At 43.9% G+C, this 23,859-nt stretch overlaps 1 protein-coding gene across 1 annotated transcript in view; it reads right to left on the reverse strand.

Moving 5' to 3' along the window:
* The window catches only part of STAT3 (signal transducer and activator of transcription 3), a 159,857-nt gene extending 136,345 nt beyond the window's left edge, over positions 1-23,512 (reverse strand). Inside the window, exon 1 of the mRNA XM_082271450.1 lies at positions 23,380-23,512. The gene's annotated coding sequence lies outside the window, so the exon portion shown is untranslated. The remainder of the gene's footprint in view (positions 1-23,379) is intronic.
* Between the last annotated feature and the right edge of the window lie 347 nt (positions 23,513-23,859).

The raw sequence follows: 23,859 nt of genomic DNA on the forward strand, positions 1-23,859 counted from the left end.
TAAGCAGTGGTATATGCTGGTGGTGGTCATAGCTGTGGACTGGATTCTGTCGCATGTGATTGACTTTGGTGGCTTTGGACTTATCTCCTTTCTGTGTTATCAACACACGTGTGTCTGGTAAGCAGCCTGTGATGTTGGTGGTGGTTTTCTGCTCTTACCTAGCACCTATTCTCAATTCATACACATAGGTGTTTATATACTTGGTCTGTTAACCATACAGTATCACGCTATGAGTTTATTTTATACACATGATTGACTCCTATTGAATGTATTGTGTTGTCTGAGGCCTGAAATCCCTCCCAAGGGTCTTCCCCTGGCTATACAGTGGATTCGGAGAGCCATTTATCATCTTATCAGGCGATTGAATTTGCTGTTTCTGGTAAGCGGTACATAAATCTAGTGTCAATCCCTCTAGAGGAGTTATACATCATTTGGATGCATTTGGACTATACTCTATTTAAATTTTTCTTGTTCACTGAACTTATAATTCAATATGGGACTTTACTAGGACTCTTGTATTCAATTTGCCTATAGTCCTTTCACTTTAGCGCAGCTTTTTTTTTATTTTATTTATTTATTATGTTTTTTGGGTGTTTGTCACACTTTAAGTTGATGCTTTTAACTTTTTGATTATTATTTAGCGCGGTTATTTTCTCTATATTATATGGTTAAACAATATGCCATTCACACATTTTAAACTAGATCTTTAGCCATTTCTGTACACCCGATCATAAAAGTGAAAGTTAATTTAGTCCAAATGTATACACAGCCAATATATTACACTGTACTGGACAACAAAAAACTGCCACTGAGGTATAACAGGTCTTTCCCCACCCCCATATTCAAAAAACCATCAGCAAAGGTTTGCTGAATTGTCACAGATTAGTCTGTAGTTTTTGTTTTTGTTTTTTAACGAAAGGATGTAAAATGCGGTGCAGAGTTTAGCGTCACATTTTGTAAAATAAGTAACGGAAAGCCCCTTTAGAAACATACTTAAACTATTAAAACAAACAACATTTGAAGTGTTGTGAGAAGCCTACAGAGTGCAGTCTGGTGAATCCCCAGTGATGTAATCAAACATTACCATACAGATGTGCGGAATCTCTTCAGTCCCTTGTAAAGGGCAAGCTGTGGCTCTGAGGGCAACGCATTCATTCCCATACATACTGACTAATACCTAAACACAATGATTGCAGTGTACATCAAAGAGATCAGTTATTTCAGGACTTTGAATGCAGGAGCCAGCTAAAAACGCTAGGAGACAGTTTTTTCTTTTTCTTAACCAAGTTATATTTTCAACAACAAACCCCCCCCCCCCCCTTCTCTTATGTAGCCCTGATATGTACACTCAGCAATTAGTGGGGAAATTCGCTGACAGCTAATAAGTGATTGGTTGATTGGCTGCTTCCCAGCCCACTATAACAACCAGCTATTCTTCATACTGAATTTGAATCAGACAATCACATTTTTCGACTGAAATCCATCTGAAAAAGTGAAATTTATTAGAAAATAAAGAAACCAAAATGATTTTAATGCTGCATTCTTTTCACATGTTGCGTGTTTATCATGCAGGTGTGACTTTCATGTGACTTTTGAGGGTTTACATAGAAGTCTATGGCCCTGGAGTCGTATGAATGTCGGACCAAAGTAGTGCAGGAACTACTTTAAGGTCACTACGACTAGGTTTCAACAGATCTGAACGGTACTCATCTGGAAAAATCGGGTTGCAGCTTATTATGCGACTTTGGGGTCTCACAAGTGTGAACGGGCCTTACTCGTGTATAAGTGAGAATTGCGAATAGTTTAGGGCTTGACAAAATTGCTTTGACTCTAGGAGCCAGCTAAAAAAAGTTAGAAGTCAGTTTTTTTTCCCCTAACAAGGGTTACCGGTAGAACATGTAACATGTCCCCGAAAGGTGAACTTATCCTTTAACTGCCTGAGCACCTAGGCGGTTGTTTATATTTATATATATATATATATACACACACACACATACATGTGTATGTATGTATGTATGTATGTATGTATGTATGGAAAGTATTCAGACCCCCTTAAATGTTTCACTCTTTGTTATATTGCAGCCATTTGCTAAAATCAGTTCATTCTTCTTCCTCATGAATGTACACATAGCACCCCATACTGACAGAAAAACACAGAATTGTTGACATTGTTGCAGATTTATTAAAAAAGAAAAACTGAAATATCACATGGTCCTAAGTATTCAGACCCTTTGCTCAGTATTTAGTAGAAGCCCCCTTTTGATCTAATACAGCCAGGAGTCTTTTTGGGAAAGATGCAACAAGTCTTTCACACCTGGATTTGGGGATCCTCTGCCATTCCTCCTTGCAGATCCTCTCCAGTTCTGTCAGGTTGGATGGTAAACGTTGGTGGACAGCCATTTTTAGGTCTCTCCAGAGATGCTCAATTGGGTTTAAGTCAGGGCTCTGGCTGGGCCATTCAAGAACAGTCACGGAGTTGTTGTGAAGCCACTCCTTCGTTATTTTAGCTGTGTGCTTAGGGTCATTGTCTTGTTGGAAGGTAAACCTTTTTGTCCAGGATATCCCTGTACTTGGCCGCATTCATCTTTCCCTCAATTGCAACCAGTCGTCCTGTCCCTGCAGCTGAAAAACACCCCCACAGCATGATGCTGCCACCACCATGCTTCACTGTTGGGACTGTATTGGACAGGTGATGAGCAGTGCCTGGTTTTCTCCACACATACCGCTTAGAATTAAGGCCAAAAAGTTCTATTTTGGTCTCATCAGACCAGAGAATCTTATTTCTCACCATCTTGGAGTCCTTCAGGTGTTTTTTTAGCAAACTCCATGCGGGCTTTCATGTGTCTTACACTGAGGAGAGGCTTCCGTCGGGCCACTCTGCCATAAAGCCCCGACTGGTGGAGGGCTGCAGTGATGGTTGACTTTATACAACTTTCTCCCATCTCCTGACTGCATCTCTGGAGCTCAGCCACAGTGATCTTTGGGTTCTTCTTTACCTCTCTCACCAAGGCTCTTCTCCCCCGATAGCTCAGTTTGGCCGGACGGCCAGCTCTAGGAAGGGTTCTGGTCGTCCCAAACGTCTTCCATTTGAGGATTATGGAGGCCACTGTGCTCTTAGGAACCTTAAGTGCAGCAGAAATCTTTTTGTAACCTTGGCCAGATCTGTGCCTTGCCACAATTCTGTCTCTGAGCTCTTCAGGCAGTTCCTTTGACCTCATGATTCTCATTTGCTCTGACATGCATTGTGATCTGGAAGGTCTTATATAGACAGGTGTGTGGCTTTCCTAATCAAGTCCAATCAGTATAATCAAACACAGCTGGACTCAAATGAAGGTGTAGAACCATCTCAAGGATGATCAGAAGAAATGGAAAGCACCTGAGTTAAATATATGAGTGTCACAGCAAAGGGTCTGAATACTTAGGACCATGTGATATTTCAGTTTTTCTTTTTTAATAAATCTGCAACAATGTCAACAATTCTGTGTTTTTCTGTCAGTATGGGGTGCTATGTGTACATTCATGAGGAAGAAGAATGAACCTAAATGATTTTAGCAAATGGCTGCAATATAACAAAGAGTGAAAAATTTAAGGGGGTCTGAACACTTTCTGTACCCACTGTATGTGTGTGTGTGTATATATATATATATATATATATATATATATATATATATATATATGTGTATATGTATGTATGTGTGTATATGTATGTATGTGTGTATATGTATGTATGTATGTATGTATATGTATGTATGTATGTATGTATGTATGTATGTATGTATGTGTGTGTGTGTGTGTGTGTGTATGTGTATGTATATGTGTGTGTGTATATGTGTATATGTATATATGTGTGTGTGCGCGCGCTCAATTTTTAATTTTTTGTAACAAATTTTTTACAATTACATTTTTTTTCATCACATAGGAGGAAAAAAAAATAAAAAATAAGTACAATATGTGATGATTGTTTTGGTGACTGGTTCTCTTTAATGAGACATTCAGGGTCAATAAAAAAAAAAAAAAAAAAAAAAACCCTGGGAGGTGTCCCTGTGCTCCACTGAATGTAAAGCAATAGTACCATCCCCTCTTTTTTAAACCCCTATACATTTTTTTTTTTTTTCTTGAAGCTCTCATTCCAGTCAGATGATGTCATCGCAGCTTCTTCTCCTCTGGCGGCATAATGATATGTGAGCGACGCTCCATCCTGAAGAAATGTGGGCCCAGCCTGTGTGATGATGCACCAGCTAATGAGGTGCTTAAACAATAGGCTAAGGTCACAGAAAAGGGGCAGAATGACAAGTATTGTGCCCTGAAAAGGACAGTTGGAACTGTACAGGAGGAGGAAGCTGGGTACAGCACTGAAGTGTGGAGAGGGCAAGTGAAGGTTGGAACTCTTTTTTTTTCCATACCTGGGGCGAGGACCTAACAAAAATACAAAAACCTGGAGTTACGCCAAGTGTACATAAACAAAACCTGTTTTTGTTTTTTAAAGTTTAGCTAGAGTGGAGAGGGATTAGAACTGTTTTTTTTTATTGCTGTCTGTGCCCCATTAGGAAGATTCACCCTATGTGTCCTGTATGCAGCTATCATCTAAAATGAAAGTAAATAAAAAGAAAACATTTTTAAAATGGAGTCACTAGTTCTGGTGACATCCCAGGATTCCCTCACTTGGTTATCGTTCAGCAATTAAAAAAAAAAAAAAAAAAAAAAACGAATTTAAGAAGCAGTAGTGGTGCCTCCTCATGGCCTGTCAGCTGCTGCTTTACTGCCTACTGAATAGTGATCCACTACAGATCACTTTTAAGAGGGTAGTAAGCAGCAATGAGAGTCTGAAATAAGCATTACAGAAAGATTCTATTTAATATAAATGCAGGGGAAAACACACACGCCCCTCTGTCTGTGTGCTTTCAGGCAGTTCACAGTAAAAGTGCAGTCCAGACTACTCCAGGCCACTCCTATGTCTGAGTTCAGCAGATTTCAAAGCACTAGAAAGCACAGATGCCTACAGGGAATAGGAATATCAATACAGCATGTAAAGAATAGGCTTGCTTATTACCAAAGACAAGTCCCACTCATTCATGTGTCTAAAATTTACAAAGCCCTTTAAGTGCCAGTTCACATTAGTGTGATCACAGAGATCGCATGTAATTCGGGGGCACTGCTCCTAAATTACATGCGATGTCTGTGCGGTGCAAATTCAGCCATACACACAACAATCGCACTGAACATGCACAGGACCGCAGCAGAATCGGATCGCATGGCGGTTCACACTAGTGCGATCTCTCAGATCGCACTGCAATATGCGATCTGATCTGGGGGTGTCATTAACTTTGAATTGACACCCCAAGCGTATTGCATATGGCAGTGTAAACTGCCTTTTCTGCGGATGCGATGCGGGAACACGCTGTATATTCGCAGCGTTCCCGCATCGCAAAAATGTGAACCGGCACTAAATCGTGTTTTACAGGATTTCATGATATCAGTGAATAGCATTAAGGCTAGGTTTAAAGACTGCACTCTACTGCAGGAACAGCGGATTTAAGGAGACATGTATGAAAAAAAAAATGTTTCTACATAAAAGAATTTGTTAATAGGAGGGAAAAAAAAAAAAAAAAAAATCAAGCAAATTTCAGCTTAGTTTCTTTGCACCTTTCAATTCCTTTATCAATCATTTCTGTTGCAACCTGTTTGGCTGGTAGGTAACCTCCAATGCAGTGGGGATGCATGTTTATGTCTAAGGCAGTGTTTCTCAACTCTGGTCCTCAGGGCACACTAACAGGCCAGAGTTTAAGGATTACCTTGGGGCGATGCAGACTAGAATACTGCAATCACTGAGCAGAAATGATATCACCTGTGATGTATTCCAGTTTTCTTGCAAACATGGCCTGTTAGTGTGCCCTGAGGACCGGAGTTGAGAAACTCTAGGTCTAGGGGACTTGTTAAACCAGTTTATTTACTGTTGCAGGGGATGCCAGAAATCTGACTTGTATCCTAGGCAGACTTCTGGGAAAATCGGTGAGCCAATCACACAAGCAGGAAATTATGTTTCTGGGGTGTGGTCAGTATACATTCTGTGTACAGAACGCCTCCAGGTAGCCATATTGCATTACATTTTTAGAAAATGACAGCAGCTGCAGACTTGTGTCACAACTGTATTGTATACACTATATTATTTTTTCTTTATTTGCTATTTTTTTCCAGGCAAAACCTTTTTCCCCTGTGAATAAAAGCATTTTTTTTTTTTTTTATTAAATCACAAGCTTAATTCCCTGCGATTTCCTTTTTTGTACAACCAGTGGCCACTATGTCCTCGATTGCCCCAGCCACCAATCTTGTATCTTCCCCGCTGTAGTTTGGTTTTGGTAAGCAACTTCATCCCTGCTCACTGAAGTTGGCAGACCCGGGAGTCTCAGACTTGTCTGAACTGCCCACAGCTGCTGCGTCTTCCAATGACCGGCCTGCTCCACCCAAGCCCTGCACACACACATGGTTGCCCCAACACCCCTTTCCATTGCAGGAAAGGTCTTGTGGTTTCCCTGCATGAGATGTTACAGTCAGACATCAGTGATGACATCACTGGGTCAGAAAATCAGCTATTCCATGAAAAGGGAGTCAATTGGCTCAGGGATCTAATAGCCTAGGGAGAAGGATCTGCAAATCCAAAGACAGAAGGATCCTGGAGTTCCTCTTTAAATATATTTACTGTGTGGACTAAACCCAGTCAGGTAAACGATGGGAATGACAAGGCATGTGAAAAGATCACATTATCTAGAACAGCATTTTTGAGATCCACAGACAGGCTGGTTACTGGCATCATTTATACGTTTTTTTTTTCCACAAATGATCAAACAATGTCAATGCTGTCAATATATTAGAAAGATGTTGTTATGGGGACACACTGCATTTATCAGTAGAATGGCATACATGAGTCAAACACTCATACTGTATATGTTGGCATCATTGTGCATTGAGTATTATTAGGTGATCTGCCTGTGTATGGCCAGACTTTGTACAATTCATGTAGGAAAGTGATTTTTTTAACATGAGTATTAATAAATACAACAGGAACAGGCACTCAAAAAACATTAACATCCACTGCTGTGCATGCAGATTTTGTTATAGGTTGCCAGACATAAGAAAAGTTGAGGGCTCACAATATGTTTAACCACTTGCCGACCGCCCGCTGCATATTTACTGTGGCAGGCTGGCTCGGCTGTGTGAAACGACGTAGCCCTATGTCAGCCGCGCACATGGTGCTGGGGGGCGTGGGATGCCAATCCACGGGACTAGGGGCCGCGATTGCCGCTGGGCACCCATGATCGCTCCCTGCTGAGAGAGAACGGTCAGCGGTTGTAAACACAGCAGACCGTTCTCTCTGAAATTACCACAGAGCGCCTGTGATACTTCTATATAGGATCACAGATCTCTGTGGACATTTCAGAAGCCCATCCCCCATACAGTTAGAAAACACTCTCCTAGGCTCACACTTAACCCTTTGATCACTACTGTGTTAACCCCTTCACTGCCAATGTCATTACAGTAACAGTGCATATTTTTAGCACTGAATACTGTAGTAATGTCACTGGTCCCCCAAAAGTGTCAGTTAGGGGTCCGATCTGTCCGCCACAATGTCACAGTTCTGCTGAAAATCGCAGATCGCCACCATTACTAGTAAAAAAATAAAAATAAATTAAAAAAAAAAAAAAAAAAAAAAAAAAAAGACAAATCTTCCCCCTAGTTTGTAGACACGATAATTTTTTTACGCAAATCAAAATACACTTATTGCGATTTTTTTTTTAACCAAAAAATATGCAGCAGAATACAAATTGGCCTAAAAGGATGAAAATTTTTGATTTTTAAAATTTTTTGGGCATGTTATATAGCAGAATGTGAAAAAAAAAAAAAAAATATCCCTGAATTGTTGAAATTTTTTTGCTTATAGCGCAAAAAATAAAATACGCACAGGTGATCAAATACCACCAAAAGAAAGCTCTGTGGGAAAAAAAAAGCACATCAATTTTATAGGGTACAGCGTCACATGACCGCGCAATTGTCCGTTAAAGTAACGCAGTACCGAATCGCAAAATATGGCCTGGTCATTAAGGGGGCAAATCCTTCCGGTCCAGAAGTGGTTAGGAGTCAATTACAGCTACCAACGGACTTGGAATTCTGTGCGGACACATTTGTGATTTACCACATAGAACAATAGGCTGAAGAAATGTGGATATGAGTAGGTTTTTAAACAAGATATGATGAACTATACAATCCGTATGCATAAGCTGCCTGATTACTAATAGAATAAATAAGAAATCCTCTGAGATAATGTGTAAACTGCAGAGCTCATGAGGATTCAATAGGCAGCAGAGTTCACTCAGTTCCATCCTCTCTGCAGAGTGTGGGAAACTATGCTCTCCTTGGTTCCGGTGTTTCACTATTCCGACCTCGGACTCTGGATGGAGCTTCTGGTGTTCCCAAAGGAGAATGAGGAGAATGAGAATGAATAGAGCTCAGCTCCTTCACTTTTCACATAACTTCATTGTCAGCTCATAGCTCTCATGCACTGTGCTGCTGCTTTAGTCAATGTGTAACTCTTATGTCCGCCAGCCTGCCTCTCTGGTCGCTAGTCAATCGCTCTTCTCCTTGTGTGATCTCATCTTACCAACACCAACCTTCCCCTCACTGGTTCCAATGGGCTCTTTCAAGTGTGATGTACATTGTAGACGCCACTCTTAGTGTTCTTAGCATGCCCAGCTCCAGGGTGTTCTGCCCAGTCATTGCTACTGCCCTCAGGTCTCATTCAGCCTTCCACCGTGTTCTACATTATTCCCGGTCACCACAGTCCTGTTGAAGGGTGGCTACATTCATTCTCTATGAAGGAATGTAGTCACCTTCTTTAGCTCACTTCTGAGATGAACTAGGGACCATGGGATTTGTAACATCCATAGAGCAATGCAAAACAAGCACATGAACATGCACCACTTGTTGCAAACAAACAGAAGCAAGGGGGAAAAGAAAATGTTTGGGAGATCACAGAGGACCTTACAAGGAGGAAAAAACACTAGGAAACAATCTCATAAAAAATAGATTACATCAGGCCCCTTTCACATGGGCATTTCATGCATTCTTATGGACAGGTAGGTGTAAACAGACTTGTGTCCATTTACAAATCTGGTCTGATCCAGTCCGAAAAAACACACACACAGGGATTTACAGCCCATTCAGACTGGCGCAACAGGATTTTGTGGGGCAACCTGTGAAGTCGCGACTTGCACGGACTTCATATAATGGAAGTCTATGCAAGTCGCCTCCAGGTCGCCCCAAAGTAGTACAGGACCCTTTTTCTAAGTCAGAGCAACTTGTGTCGCTCCTATTAGAATGGGTCCTGTATTATTCAATGGCGAGCGAGCGACCGCGACTTGTCAGGCGACCAAGTCGCCTGACAAGTCGCGCTAGTCTGAATGGACCCTTAGCCTCTTCTGTTTAGGCAGTCAGCAGAGTCTATTTACTTCTGGCCATGGCTCGGTCCATGTCGGCTCTAAAGAAACTTAGTTGACACAGTTATGTTATGTGCGCGCTCCGCTCTGATCAGCAGGGGATCTTTGAGCTGAATGGAATTCACCCCATGTGAAAGGGGCCAATCAGGAGCGAGTGTCCCCAGAGAGGCAAGGCTCTCGTGGCAGTCACTGGATCGAGAGGTGGCTCAGGTAAGTATAATGAGGGTCTGGGGGGGGGGGGGGAAATGCTGCACACAGAAGATTTTCTATGCATGAAGGTAAAAAACCTTTTTGCCTTTACATTTTTGTGTGTGTAGCCTTCCCCCCAGCCCCTCCTTATACTTACCTGAGCCCCCTCTCAATCCAGTGATGTCCACGAGAGCCTTGCCTCTCTGGGGACTCGCACTGATTGGCTTTTGGCAGCAGTGGGAACTAGCGCTCTTGAGGTCACCTAGAAGGGAACACATGGCAGAGACTGCTTGTGTTGAGGACATGGTCAAAGTAAATGAGGCTGACAGCCAAACACATCCATTGTCAGATAATTGTTAAATTGTTATTTGGCAGTCCCTACTGTTTTATCCTAAAATCTGTATTCCCAGAGAGGTTGACAGCTGCACTGTGGGGGAGATTTACTAAAACTGGTTAACACAGAATCAGGTGCAGCTGTGCATATTAACCAGTTAGTTTCTAACTTCAGCTTGTTCAATTAAACTTTAACAATAAGAGTCCAATCACATTAGTGCAATTCCAAAGTCGCACGATTTCTAGTGTGACTGATGCGACTTTATACTCAATGGATCAAATACCACCAAAAGAAAGCTCCATTTGTGGGGGGAAAAAAAAAAAAAAAAAAAAAAAAGGACAATTTTATTTAGGTACAGCGTCGCACGACCGCGCAATTGTCCGTTAAAGTAACGCAGTGCCGAATCGCAAAATAGGGCCTGGTCATTAAGGGAGAAAATCCTCCGGTCTGAAAGTGGTTAACTGCAACACATTTTCTGAATGAACAACAAACTTGCACAGTAGCTGTAAGTGGCAGGAGAACACACATAAAACACAAGTCATAACACTGAATCAGCCAGCCACATAAAAGTAAGCAAATTCTTCAAGAGCCGCACACACCAAAGATTCCACCATATATGCATTTTCTTTCAGCCCAAACTGCACAAATAGCAAGTAAAAAGGTGTTAAACAGCTTAGGCAATAACATTTGCATCTTTGCCTTTATACAGATGATATTTTCATGCACCAGCAGACTGCCTGCATCAGAAGTTTTCCTCAACACCTTGTACTGAAACTAAGCAAAGCCCTCCGGCCCATTTCTGACCACCAATCATATAAGAGCCCGCACTGAACTACCATTGCAGCAATTCCAGAAGACAAAAGCTCTTTTCCACTTGGTATTTCAAACCGTACTAAGCAAAAAGAAAAAAAGGGGGGGGGGCCCTAAACCAACAATCATTCCAAGCATAGGAAATAAAAGCAGAAAATCACAGCGCAAAAAACCCAATTCTAAAAGTGTGCGTTTAATCACTTCAGACCTCCCACCATATATACACACACACACACACACACACTGTGTATACGTGGGTACTTTGACAGATAGCTGCCATAACCCCCCGCATTTTTCTACATGGCTGGCGGTTAAAGTTTTTAAATTATTTTTCACAAAAAAGTGGTCCCAGTGGTGGATTAGCTGCGGGATCACTTTTATGGGCAGCAGGAGAGGTGCCCACCCCCCTCCCACTGCTTCCCGGTCCTTTTACCCACTCACCGGTGCCGTCGGTAGCAGAGGAAACAATCCGGTCCGTTCCAGTCCCAGGCAGGAAATCGCGTGAGGGCAAGATAGCCCCTACTAGACTCTATGGCCTTGGAGGACCGGAGCGAAGCCAGACGTCACTTCCTCCCAATGGCCTTAAAGGGTCCATTTTTTATCTTGCAAAAAAGAAGAATAAAAAATAAAAAAGGCCTGTCCTGCACATTTCTTTTACAAGGGATGTTCACATTCCTTGTAATAGCAATAAGTGATAAAAAAAAAAACACTTTTTTAAAAAGGGACAGTGTAAAAATAAGAAAGATAAAATAAATAAGAAAAAAATAAAAAAAATTATAAAGTGCCCCGTCCCTCTGAGCTTGCGCGCAGAAGCAAAAGCTATGCAAGTCAACCACACGTGTGAGGTATCACTGCGATCATTCGGGCGATAACGATAATTCCAACCCTAGACCTCCTCTAACTCTAAACTGTGGAAATATTTAAAGCCTATGGAGATTTTTATTTTTTTTTGGTACCAATGTTTGTTGCCATTCCCAGGCGTGCGCAATTTTAAAGCATGACATGTTAAGTATCAATTTACTTTCACATTATAGAAAAAAAAAAAAAAAATGGGCCAACTTAAATTGTCTTCTTATTTTTTTCATTCAAAAAAAAATAAAAAAAAAAAAAAAATTGTATTTTTTTTTCTTTTTAAATTGCGTTTCTTTTTAAAGACCGCTGCGCAAATACGGTGAGAAAAAGCATTGCAACGACCGCTAATTTATTCTCTAGTCTAGGGTCTCTGCTAAAACAAATATATGTTTGGGGGTTCTAAGTAATTTTCTAGAACCTCTTACTAGACCTTTCTGCAGCCTTTAATACTGTTGACCATCCCCTACTCGTCAAAAAAAAAAACCTCCACTCTTTTGGCCTTCAAGACTCTGCTCTCGCCTAGTTCTCCTCCTACCTATCACAGCTCTCCTTCACTGTTACCTATGACTGTTTTCTCTTTTCAACTTCCTCTAGCGGTACCCCAAGATTCTGTCTTTGGACCCCTCATCGTCTCCATTTACACCTCCCTTGTTCACTTGATAAACTCCCATGGCTTCCAGTACCATCTATATGCTGACGACACACAAATCTATCTCTCTACTTCTCACCTCAGCCCTTCAATCTCCTCCAACGTTGTTAGCATGGATGTCACACCACTTCCTCAAACTCCATCTTAAATGTTTTAAATTATTTTTCAATAATTTTTGAACTGTGCCCCCTCTGACTTCTCCATCAAGAGTAATACAACCACCAGTCCCTCCCCCCATGCCAGGGTGCTATCCTGGACTCTGACCTGTCCTTTCAGCCCCAAATCTTGCAGACTTTGCCTCTGTCACATCTCAAAAATACGCCCCTTTTTAGGCATTGAAACCACTAAGCAACTTATTCACTCCCTCGTTATCTCTCGCCTTGACAATTGTAACTCCCTCCTCACTGGCCTACCTCTCCCAAGCTACCCCCCTCCTCAGTCTATCATGAATGTTTCCGCCAGACTCATCTACCTTATCAAAGGTTCAATGTCTTCCACCGCTCTCTTCCAATCCCTCCACGGACTTCCCATTGCCCAAAAAATAAATTCAAAACCCTAATAACATACAAAGACATTTACAACTCTGCCCCGAGCTACATCACCAATCTTGTCTCCAAATCTCACCCAAACTGTTCTCTCGGCTCCTTTCCAAGACCTCCTACTCTCTAGCTTCTCGGCTCCTTCCAAGACCTCCTACTCTCTAGCTTCTCGGTGTAAGATTCTGGTACCTCCGGTACCCTTAATCACCACTTGCTCTGTAATGCGTCCCACCTTTCTCTTCAGGTGGTAAGCATATACCTTTAAGAACGATGATGTCACTGCTGAGTGCCGCAGAGCGGCTATTTCAACCGCCGGCGTTCTCACTCACATTGTTCGTTCAACCTGCCTTGTTATCCACATGCTTTCAAGCCTGTCTCTCGATCGGAACCTCCAGCTATTCCCTTTTACCTGGAGCAGACCGGAACCTCGCTACTGATCCCTGTATCTCGCTACCGGATCATTCCTTATCTACTGGACCTCTCTAAACTACTACCATTACAAGTGATAAGTACCCCGCAGGGGAACCCTCCATAAACTTATTGCACTATCTACCTATGCACATTAAGAACTGTTACTACCTATCCATACTATCCTATCATCTGCACTGTTACATAGATTGCTAGCTCTTGAGCCTACTACCATCTATCATCTGCACTGCTGCATAGATTGCTAGCTCTCCTGTCTACTACTATCTATCCTTGCACTGGGTTAGTCTATCCTGTAATGGTCATCTGCTGTCCTCACCACCTGTTAGCATACTCGATACTAACCTATCTGCATTCCTAAATACCATCTTGAACTCTCCTATACAAACCTATCAAGTGATTACCATCCTTGTCACTGTTCACACCTGTCCCTTCAGCACATCACCTTCATACTATCATATACATCCCATCACTCCAGGAACATCTCATTGAGTGTGTATATATCTGTATGTTGAAGCTGACAGGCCCACGGTGATGAGTCCTGGAGAGTTGGATCTGGTATTCAACACATCTCTACATGACTACTGAGTGGAGATTTTGCAGCTGCAAATCCAGCCTATAATAAAAAAGCAGGAGCGTTACACTCGGCTCCTTCCAAGACCTCCTACTCTCTAGCTTCTCGGCTCCTTCCAAGACCTCCTACTCTCTAGCTTCTCGGCTCCTTCCAAGACCTCCTACTCTCTAGCTTCTCGGCTCCTTCCAAGACCTCCTACTCTCTAGCTTCTCGGCTCCTTCCAAGACCTCCTACTCTCTAGCTTCTCGGCTCCTTCCAAGACCTCCTACTCTCTAGCTTCTCGGCTCCTTCCAAGACCTCCTACTCTCTAGCTTCCTTGTCCACTCCTCCAATGCTCCTCTCCAGGACTTCTCCCATCCTCTGGAACTCTATGTCCCATTCTGTCTGGTTATTTCCTACTCAACACTTTCAGGTGATCCCTGAAAACACATTTCTTCAGGGAGGCCAATTCTGTCTTCAGCGAACAACCAACTCTTCTACTTCCCTTATCAGTTCATCCCTCACAGTTAAGCTGGGTACACACTATGCAACTGTTGTTGTTAGATTTCCTTTAGAATTAAGCCCCGTACACACGCACCGATTGTTGGCTGTAAACTTTCGGCCAACGTCCGATCGGCTTGTTAGTATGATGCTTCCAACAACTGACTGACTTTTCGGCCGAACAAAATCTGGTGTGCGTGCTATAAAATTTTTGTTGGCCGTCAGCAGAACGGCCGATTGTTCCTCAGTCAGTACAGATTTCGGCCGACAAAAAATGTGATGATCAAGACTGGGCATGCTCAGAGAAGAAAAAAAAAAAACACACGAAAAGTAGACCAGAACATGACATCACTTCTGAAGTCGGTTTTTGTTGGCCGACAAAATTCGTGTGCAGTCTAGAGCACATTTCAACCAACACAATAACACTGGACAAAAGACGGCTGATCGGTCAGCCAACAATCGGTGCGTGTGTACGAGGCTTTACCTTCAACTATGTGGTGCAAGAGCCTGCCTGACTGCATACTAATTGAAAGCATTTGACAAAATTGAAAGTATTTGGATATGAACTCCTATTACAGTATATGGTTTTGGCAAATCTAAAGAAAAAAAAATCTAAAGAGAATTGTATAGGGTATATCCAGCTTTACTACCTTTTGTTTCACCAGCCCCTCATTGGATTGTAGGCTCGCAGGAGCAGGGCCCTCCTAATCCTCCTGTATTGCATTGTATTGTTGCATTATTGTCCCTTTATATTGTAAACTGCTGCACAAACTGATGGCGCTATATAAATCCTGTATTATAATAATTATTTTGAATATTGGTTCTGAACTGCTCAGGAATGTCTGGCCACAACAGCCTACACATACATTTACAGCCTGAGCCACCCACTCCCACACATGAAGAATGGCAGGCTGCCTATTCATACTTCTCTTTTAAAACACATGCATTTTTAATGCTTTGTTTTCCACATGATGCAGTCTATTTAAGACATTTTTTTCATACTGTGCATTTTCTAATGCTTGAATGTCAGGATGTTTATAAACAGCACACAAAAAGGAAAAAAAATCAGTTTTTCAACTTACAATATACCCCAAGAAATGGTTTACATGGCGATAAGATTTTTATCTGACTTTCGCCTCGATTATGTAGTGCTACTTGGATGCAACTTTGATAAGGTTTGGAAATGTTGCCATGGAGGCTAGAAATTGCATCGTGGTGCCTGGGCTTTTGTCAGCCCATTCACTGTTGCAGGGATGCACAATTTGGGACGCCCGGGACATGCAGTTCCAGGCAGGTTGTTTTATTTCTACACCTAGCCTTGCTAGGAAAGCAGCAGAGCTCACTTGTCAGGTGGAAGCAGTCGGACGGCTCCACTGCTGCTCGACTGTTACCCGCGTGCGTGGAAGAGCAGCCCTCCAATGTATCCCAGTGTTCCATGAAAAAACCCTACCCATGAAAATTCCCTACCCTGGTCACTTCCGCTGAGGGTACGTCATTCATCAGCTGAGCCGCTTCCCAGTGCGCATGCTCACAGCTGTGGAGGGTAGGGAATTTTCACGTTGTAGTGTTTAACGCTAAACCACGTCATTCTTTAGCTGTTGCGTCTCGCTGCGCATGCCCAGCCCAAAAATGAAATCATCTCGGCTCCATCCCTGAGAATTCCCTGCGGCGTCCCAAATGATGTCGGCTCCATGAACATGTTAAAGCGACGGGGTATATGAAAATTTAAAACATTTCCCTGGAGCCGAGATCAGGGAAGTCTCATGAGTTGGAGCAGAGATGATTTCTTTTAGGGGCTGGGCATGCGCAGTGGGACGTACGGCAAGAGCTGATGAAAGACGCGGTGTAACATTAAAAAAACATTGCATTGCTATGGGGCTGGGATGTCCACTCTGGTCCGTCACAGATCAGGAACTGTGATGCGCTCCTTCCGTTTCTGCTCCCCTCCTATGGGGGGTGTGGTCGCGGCAGCAGCGCATCGGCGCCACTAGCTTCCGTACAGAACGTGACGTCACCACGGCGTCGACGTCCTTGCACGTGAATTCCATCAGCGTTCATATAGGGATGCCATCTTCAGCAGCCGTTGTCTGCTTGGTGGTATCCCGTGTTTTGAACAGCCAGTGATGCTGGGAGCAACCTCTGCCTCCTCCTCGGTGCAGGTCTGCTATCACCCTTCTCCATTTACCTCCATTACTTCTCCGCTCATGGCCACTTTATCTGTGTAGGCTCAATTTGCCCTTATTTCTTTTCCTGGGACACTCCCCACATTAATTTCACCACATTTTGGTATTCTCTTCTCTCCCACACTTGTCTTTCGCTGGATTCTTCAGCACACTTATTGGTTACCTCACTTATTAGATTTGGATGGGGCACCTTCTATCCCCCCTTTTTTCATTTATCACTTTGATACACCGCCATACACATTGGCTTTTTCCTTTCCTCCTTTTCCTCGCTTTCTCACACCTCTAGTGTTGGGTCTACTCTCTACCATTGTTGGTCTTGGGTCCAGTATTTTATTCTACTTTATATCACCCCCCAGTATTATTACAGTCTACCCCATTACCCATTGTGTTTTTTGTATCGATTTTCCCATATAGCCCATCCTATGCCAGACTACCTCTGGCCTTGGGCTTAATATTGTACCTTATCAATACTTGGACTACCCCATTATTAATTATTTCCTTATTTACATCTTAATATAGCCCCTATGACCTTCAATGGGAATTCACCTATCTTATGTGGACCCAGCGCCCAGGCCGTATGCAGAATCCTTGCTCCCTCAGTTCCCGTTATGGACGCATTTTCGGGTGGCCTCCAGCCCTTTTTGGCAGTGTTTTACCTTATTGTAAGTCCTATTCCACATTTCATTTTTGTATCCCTGACCCCCTTTTTGGATGCTATATCAAATATTTTATATTTCCTAGAGATCGAAATTGCCTGCTCCTGAGGAAGTGAACTATGCTTCACGAAACGCGTAGAGCTTAAGAGGCCTTTTCAACTGATAGCTATTGTACAAGCAAGCATCCAATCATTCCTATATTGTTTATTTGTTGGTATTTTTTGTCAATCTATGTTCCATTTATTATGATTGTATCATGTTATCCTTGTGTATATTGTTTACATCCCCCGTTTTATTTCACAATACTCAATGTACAAATGTTTAAGTGCGATGGAATATTTTAATAAACACGTGATGATTTATCATATGTTCCTTTTTGCTTACCAGCAGCTGTGTATGTATTACCAATACATCATCATGTATGCACTGGCCACACCTCCTCAAAGCCCCACGTTTTTAGCCTTGAACACTATGTGTTCCTATTTTTTTATTTTTTTTTTTTTATGTATACATTAGGGATGGAGACTCCATTGCACAGGTCTCAATTAAAGTCCCAATTTCCTTTTCTTCCCCAATTGTCTTTTTTTCCCCTCATCCCCCCTTTTTTCCACCTTTTGAAATTAAAAAAACACTACCCCGTGAAAATTCCCTACCCTCCGCAGCTGTGACCATGGGCACTGGGAAGCGGCTCAGCTGATAAATTACGTACCCTCACCGGAAGTGAGGAGGATAGGGAATTTTCACGGGGTAGGGTATTTTAACATTACACCGGGCTCCGCTTGCCCAGGACTGGCACAGTGGGCTCCATAGGGGAGAGGGATAAACGTCTGCTCTCCTCCCCATCTTGTTCCTGACCGGGAAGCAATGTGTATGATGTCACTCCTAGGTCCCCATTGACAGTTTACGTAGACAACAATGTAATGTTAAAAAAAATAAAAATAAAGAAGAAGGCATACCACCACACATACAAATGTAAAATGCACACATTGGGGCGCCTACGCATGAAAACGTCAATTGCGATACACGTCGTATATCACCGCGCACAAACTGGCTCCAACTTCAAAAGCAAATTTGTAAAGCCCTGCCTGACAATCTAAAATGGTTTTCTCATCCATTTTTGCAGTAGCTCTCATTAGTAGTAGTGTATCAATGGAAACATTGCAGCGTACGTGTTACAGACCTCCCTCCCAAGTACTACAAAGACACATAATGCTGCTTTTTACAAAACCAAAAAACTACTTAACACTAAATAGGCATTTCTGTGGCCTCCAACCCTCAAAGATAATTTCTTTGATTTGATGATAATCTTTGAACTGGCAACTTGAATCCTTTGAGTTCATTACTGTAAGCAAGGTTTGGTTTATCTAGTCAAGTGATAAATCAAAGACAACAACGCATATGTAGCAAAAGAAAACATTGCACAACACTTGTTTACATAACAGTTAATGTTTTATCTACCACAAGGGTCAGAATCAGATCCAATGTCATTTTAAACCGCCCCCTTTTTTCCTGTTCAAAAGAACACAACCCTATGCTACTACGCAAAGATGCATTAAAGAAATTAGATCTCATACCCATTATCATCACCAACTCCCAGCTGACAAGTAGATCAATAGATGAAGGCATTACGCCATATGCGACATTAAAAGGAGCCTAGCATGTGTTACAGTGATACTGTTGTCCTTCTTTTATCATACAAGTCTATGTAATCACAGCCCTTTATCATCTCCTGCATTACACTAAACAATTTTTTACAATCACAGCAACATAAACAACATAAAGATGGAAATAATGGTTTGCATGCGATCCTAACTGCTGGAATATGATAAACAATTACTTAAACTAAAATATTGTTCTCTCCTTTCCTTCCATCCCAGGGCTGCTGTTCTCCCCTGGCCTTTTCAACCACTTTGTCTTCATGCACACATTTCAGAACTGCTTGTACATTGTTATTTGGATTGGCATGACAACAGTCAACCATGCCGGTGCAATACATGCCAGCATCGCTGCTTATCTACTTCACCGGGGTACATGTGACAGGGAGGTAACTTCATGGGGGGGGGGGGGGTACATGTGACAGGGAGGCAACTTCATGGGGGGGGGGGGTACATGTGACAGGGAGGCAACTTCATGGGGGGGGGGGTACATGTGACAGGGAGGCAACTTCATGGGGGGGGGGGTACATGTGACAGGGAGGCAACTTCATGGGGGGTACATGTGACAGGAAGGCAACTTCATGGGGGGGGGGTACATGTGACAGGGAGGCAACTTCATGGGGGGGGGGGGTACATGTGACAGGGAGGCAACTTCATGGGGGGGGGGGGTACATGTGACAGGGAGGCAACTTCATGGGGGGGGGGTACATGTGACAGGGAGGCGGGTACATGTGACAACACAGGAGGACAACAGAGACAGGAAGAGACTTAAGACCCTTCAAAACAGGATCACCAGATTATTACTTAAAGTAGAGCTCCACCCAAAAGGGGAAGTTAAGAATTCCTCCCCCTTCCTAGGCCACATTTGGCAAGTAATTTTTTTTTGGGAGGGGTTGGGGAGAGCGGGTACCTAGTTTTGACAGGCACCTGCGCCCGCTTCCTCTCAGGCTGCCTAGGTGACCCGAGCCGAAGTTCTCCTCTCCCCCTCCCTCCCTGCAATCTTCTGGGACATGTTCCGACCATTGAGGAAGCGCAGCGTGACACATGCATGTGCAGTGCCCATCCGGCTGTAAAGCCGCAAGCTATCACAGCCAGATTCACACACTAGTAATGCCGGCGCCAGTGAGAGGCGAGGGACAGAAGCATAAGTTCAGGCCACCGCGTCACTGGATCCTAGGACAGGTGAATGTGTGAAAGTCAGCAGCGACACTTTTTGTAGCTGCTGACTTTTAATAAACACAAAAAGGACTGCAACGCCACCTCCAGGAGCCAGGCCTGTGGCTGTAAAGAATTGCTTACATGGACTTGTAGTTCTACCACAGATGGAGTCCCGAAGCAGCCTAGAATACATGGAAGAACTGGGCTACACTTTGAGGGGAATTTATCAAAAAGTCGAGCAGCTGTGCATGACAACCAATCAGCTTCTTCCTTTCATTTTCAAAGGACATCTGAACAAGCTGAAGCCAAAAGGCTGATTGGATGCCATTCTAGTTTTAGGCTGGATTCCCACAAATGTGCGTTCAGTGCAGCAGTCTGGTGGGGTTCTATTCACCGGTTCAGGTGCAAATTTTACCTGAAATCGCACCTGAACTAGACCCAAAAACGCACTGCGGCCACCCTGTACATGTATGAACTGGCTCCATTGAAAGCTGGTCCGATTCACACGTTATGCGAATAGGACACGCTTAAATAACACATCCAATTCACATATATGTGAACCCAGCCTTAATGAGATTCCCCCCATTGTTTCTGTCTCCCATTTTAGGCTCATTCCTGTTTCCAATTTAAAGCAGTATTAACCCAAAGATGTTGTGCAACGCAGCTTAAAGCTGAGTTCCACCCAAAAGCAGAACTTCCGTTTTAGGTAGGAATAACCCCCTGACATGCCATTTTTTTTGGGGGGGGGGGGGGAGCGGGTACCAAGTTTTGACAGGTATCCACTCCCACTTCCACTCGGAGTGCAGCGGGACCCTGAACAGAAGTTCTCCTCTCCCCCTCCCTCCCTGCAATCTTCTGGGACACGTCAGAGGTCCCAGAAGATTGCGGGGCAATCAAGTCGCGCAGCGCAACTCGCACATGCACAGTGCGTACCCAGCTGTGAAGCCGCAAACTGTCACAGCCAGGTGCCCACACCAGAGATGCCGGCGCCGCCGAGACCAGAGGGAAGAGGATACGAGGCTTCGGGCGGCCGCATCGCTGGACCGTGGGACAGGTGAGTGAAAAGGCTGGAACTCCGCTTTAAGAATCATTAAATGTGGTGGCTGCATTTGTTTTTTTTATTTGTCCTCTTGTTTTCACCTGATCTGGCCAGTATCACTACTCCTTTATTAGAGAGAGTTTCCCCACTCTGACAGCTCTGGACAGAAGCATGGTCAGTCTGGAGGAAGAGGAGTGTTAGATTGACTAGCAGACTTGAATACACTAACACCTTAAAGCCAATCTCCAGCTCACACTTTATAAGCAGTTACAGCAGTTTTCTTTTAGGATAAAGATTTTACAGAAATAAATATAAGCTGGTTATTATAAGCACCCCTGTCAGTGGTACATGGTTTGTCTAATAACTTTAACTGATACATCTGGAAGACAGCTTGTTCTATTGAAAAAAAAAAGGCTATCTAAAGGGATCACCAGGTGGAAAAAAAAAAAAGAAGAAATGCAGCCATCACAGCTAAGAATTAGTAATCTGCAATATAAGTGTATGCTTTTAGGTTTACCACCACTAAGAGCCAGTTCACACATATGCGACTCGTAGCACAATGCTCTGCGAATCACATGCGATGTGAATTCAGCATTACAGAGTGAATGGCTGATTTTGCATTGCATTCGGACCAAACACGCACAGGACCCCTTTTTGAGTCCGCACCAGAATTGGATTGCATGGGTGTTCACACTTATGCAATCCGATTCACGTCTGAACTGACAGTTCGCACTGCCATATGCAAACTCATCTGTGGGTGTCGTTAACTTTGCATTGACACTCCTAGCGATTCACATATGTCAGTGTCAGCTGCCTGCAAATTAAGTGCGATACGGGAACCCGCAGTGGATTCGTAGGGTTCCCACATTGCAAATGTGTAAACCGGTACGAATTGAATCATTTAGTCCCGGTTCACACATACGCGATGCGGGAACCCTGCGAATCCACTGTGGGTTTCCGCATCGTACGCAACTCGCAGGCAGTTCACACTGCCAAATGCGAATTGCTGGAGGTGTCAATACGAAGTTAAAGCGGAGTTCCACCCTAAAATTATACTTACCTCCATCTTCTCGCTCCGGGTCACCTGAAAAACAAATGGATAATCGCATTTTTTTTTTTTTTTTTTTTTTTACTTACCTGGTTTAGAAGAAAATATACTTACCTTACTTCCTATTTCTTCCCTCGGCGGCCGCGGCGATTCGTCACTTCCTGGGAGCTGAACGTCATCGCTCCCAGGAATCAATGCGCCTGCACCGGCCCGACGTCAGTTCGGGGGCAGGCGCCGTCATACTTTGCTAAACAGCTTCTGGGCATGCCTGGGATGACGCTGCGGCACCGGAAGTGACGGCGGGGCCGGTGCAGTGCATCGTGGGACTGAAGAAGACGGAAGAGGACACAGAAGAGGATCGCGCTGGCTTCAAGCTGCCCACACCTGAGATGGCAGCGCTGGACAACACTTTTTCAAGGTAAGTATTTGTTCTTGCAGGTAAGTGCGACTTGGGACAGATCAGAGGCTAGCCATTGTGGAATGTACTAGTCCTGACTGTCCCGGGGGTATTTTTATTTAAAAAAAAAAAAAAAAAAAGGTTCACTGGGTGGAACTCCGCTTTAACAACACCCCCAGATCAGTTCGCGTATCGCAGTGCGATCTGTCAGTTCAGACATGAATCGGATCGCATTTGTGTGCACACCCATGCAATCTGATTCTGATGTGGATCCAAGAAAGGGTACTGTGCGAGTTCGGTCCGAATGCGATTTTAGCCATACAATCTATAAGGCTGAATTCGCATCGCACAGACATTGCATGTGATCTGCAGAGCAGTGCGCTGCAACTCACATGCGATTTCTGTCATCATACACATAGTGTCAGCACACATCACACTGCTACATTGTAGTCATCACAGCGTCTCCTCATATCCCATCCAATCAGAGCCACAGGCGGCTATTTACACCTCAAATCATGGAACACCCCCCAAAAGATGAGTAATGACCCCACAACACACATCCCCCTCCAGGGTGGGCAGTCACTTCTCTGTGACCACCAAGTTACTATAGAGTTGTGTCCTCAGAGTGCATGCTGGGAGTTGTAGTTCCCATCCTCACTGGGCCATAGTTACCCAAAGTGACCTGAACAATCCAGTCTCCCCCTCATACTCCCCGCAATGGATTTGCACACTTCCTATAGCAGACACTGGGACCTTGTTGGCCCTGACTGGCACTTTTAGTTCCCCAACAGCTGGAAAAGGGGAAGGGTGGGGTGTCTGCCCCGTATAAAGCACGTGTTAGTGAATGCCGCCCTCCCTCCCTATTCGGGAACCCATTAGAAGAAGAAGAAAACAAGTCTCACCGCTCTCCTCCTCCGAGAACTTCTCTCTCAGCTCCTCACTCTGACGCAGCTTCAACAATCTATGGCAGCAATGCCGGAAACCGCTCGACCCACCTCACTCCATTACCCGCCCACAAGTTGCCAATCTCTGTCTCTTGCCCCACCCACTCCAGACAAGAAAAGTCCAGCTCTGCACTGTCCCCAGCGGGCGTCACCCTTTCCGCCTGTCCCTCTCCCGGTCGTCACGCCGAAACCAATCACATCTCTTCTCAGATCAGATTTCGTTGTGTATTATTCATGAGTAGGACGGACTCTACGCCTCCTTTACGCTAGTGAGGACTAAGAGCCCGCCCACTAGTATTATATTCATGAGATAGTTGGCGGCGCCGCCCACTTGTTGGTCTCGGGGACGTTCCTGGCGGCTCGGGCTGTTCCGCCAATCTAGTTCCTCTCCCCCCGCCTCACTGTATAGGCACGCCAGGGGCGGAGGGGGTGGCGGTG

The sequence above is a fragment of the Pelophylax lessonae genome (assembly GCF_965119305.1).
Source record: "Pelophylax lessonae genome assembly, chromosome: 11".
Taxonomy (NCBI): domain Eukaryota; kingdom Metazoa; phylum Chordata; class Amphibia; order Anura; family Ranidae; genus Pelophylax; species Pelophylax lessonae.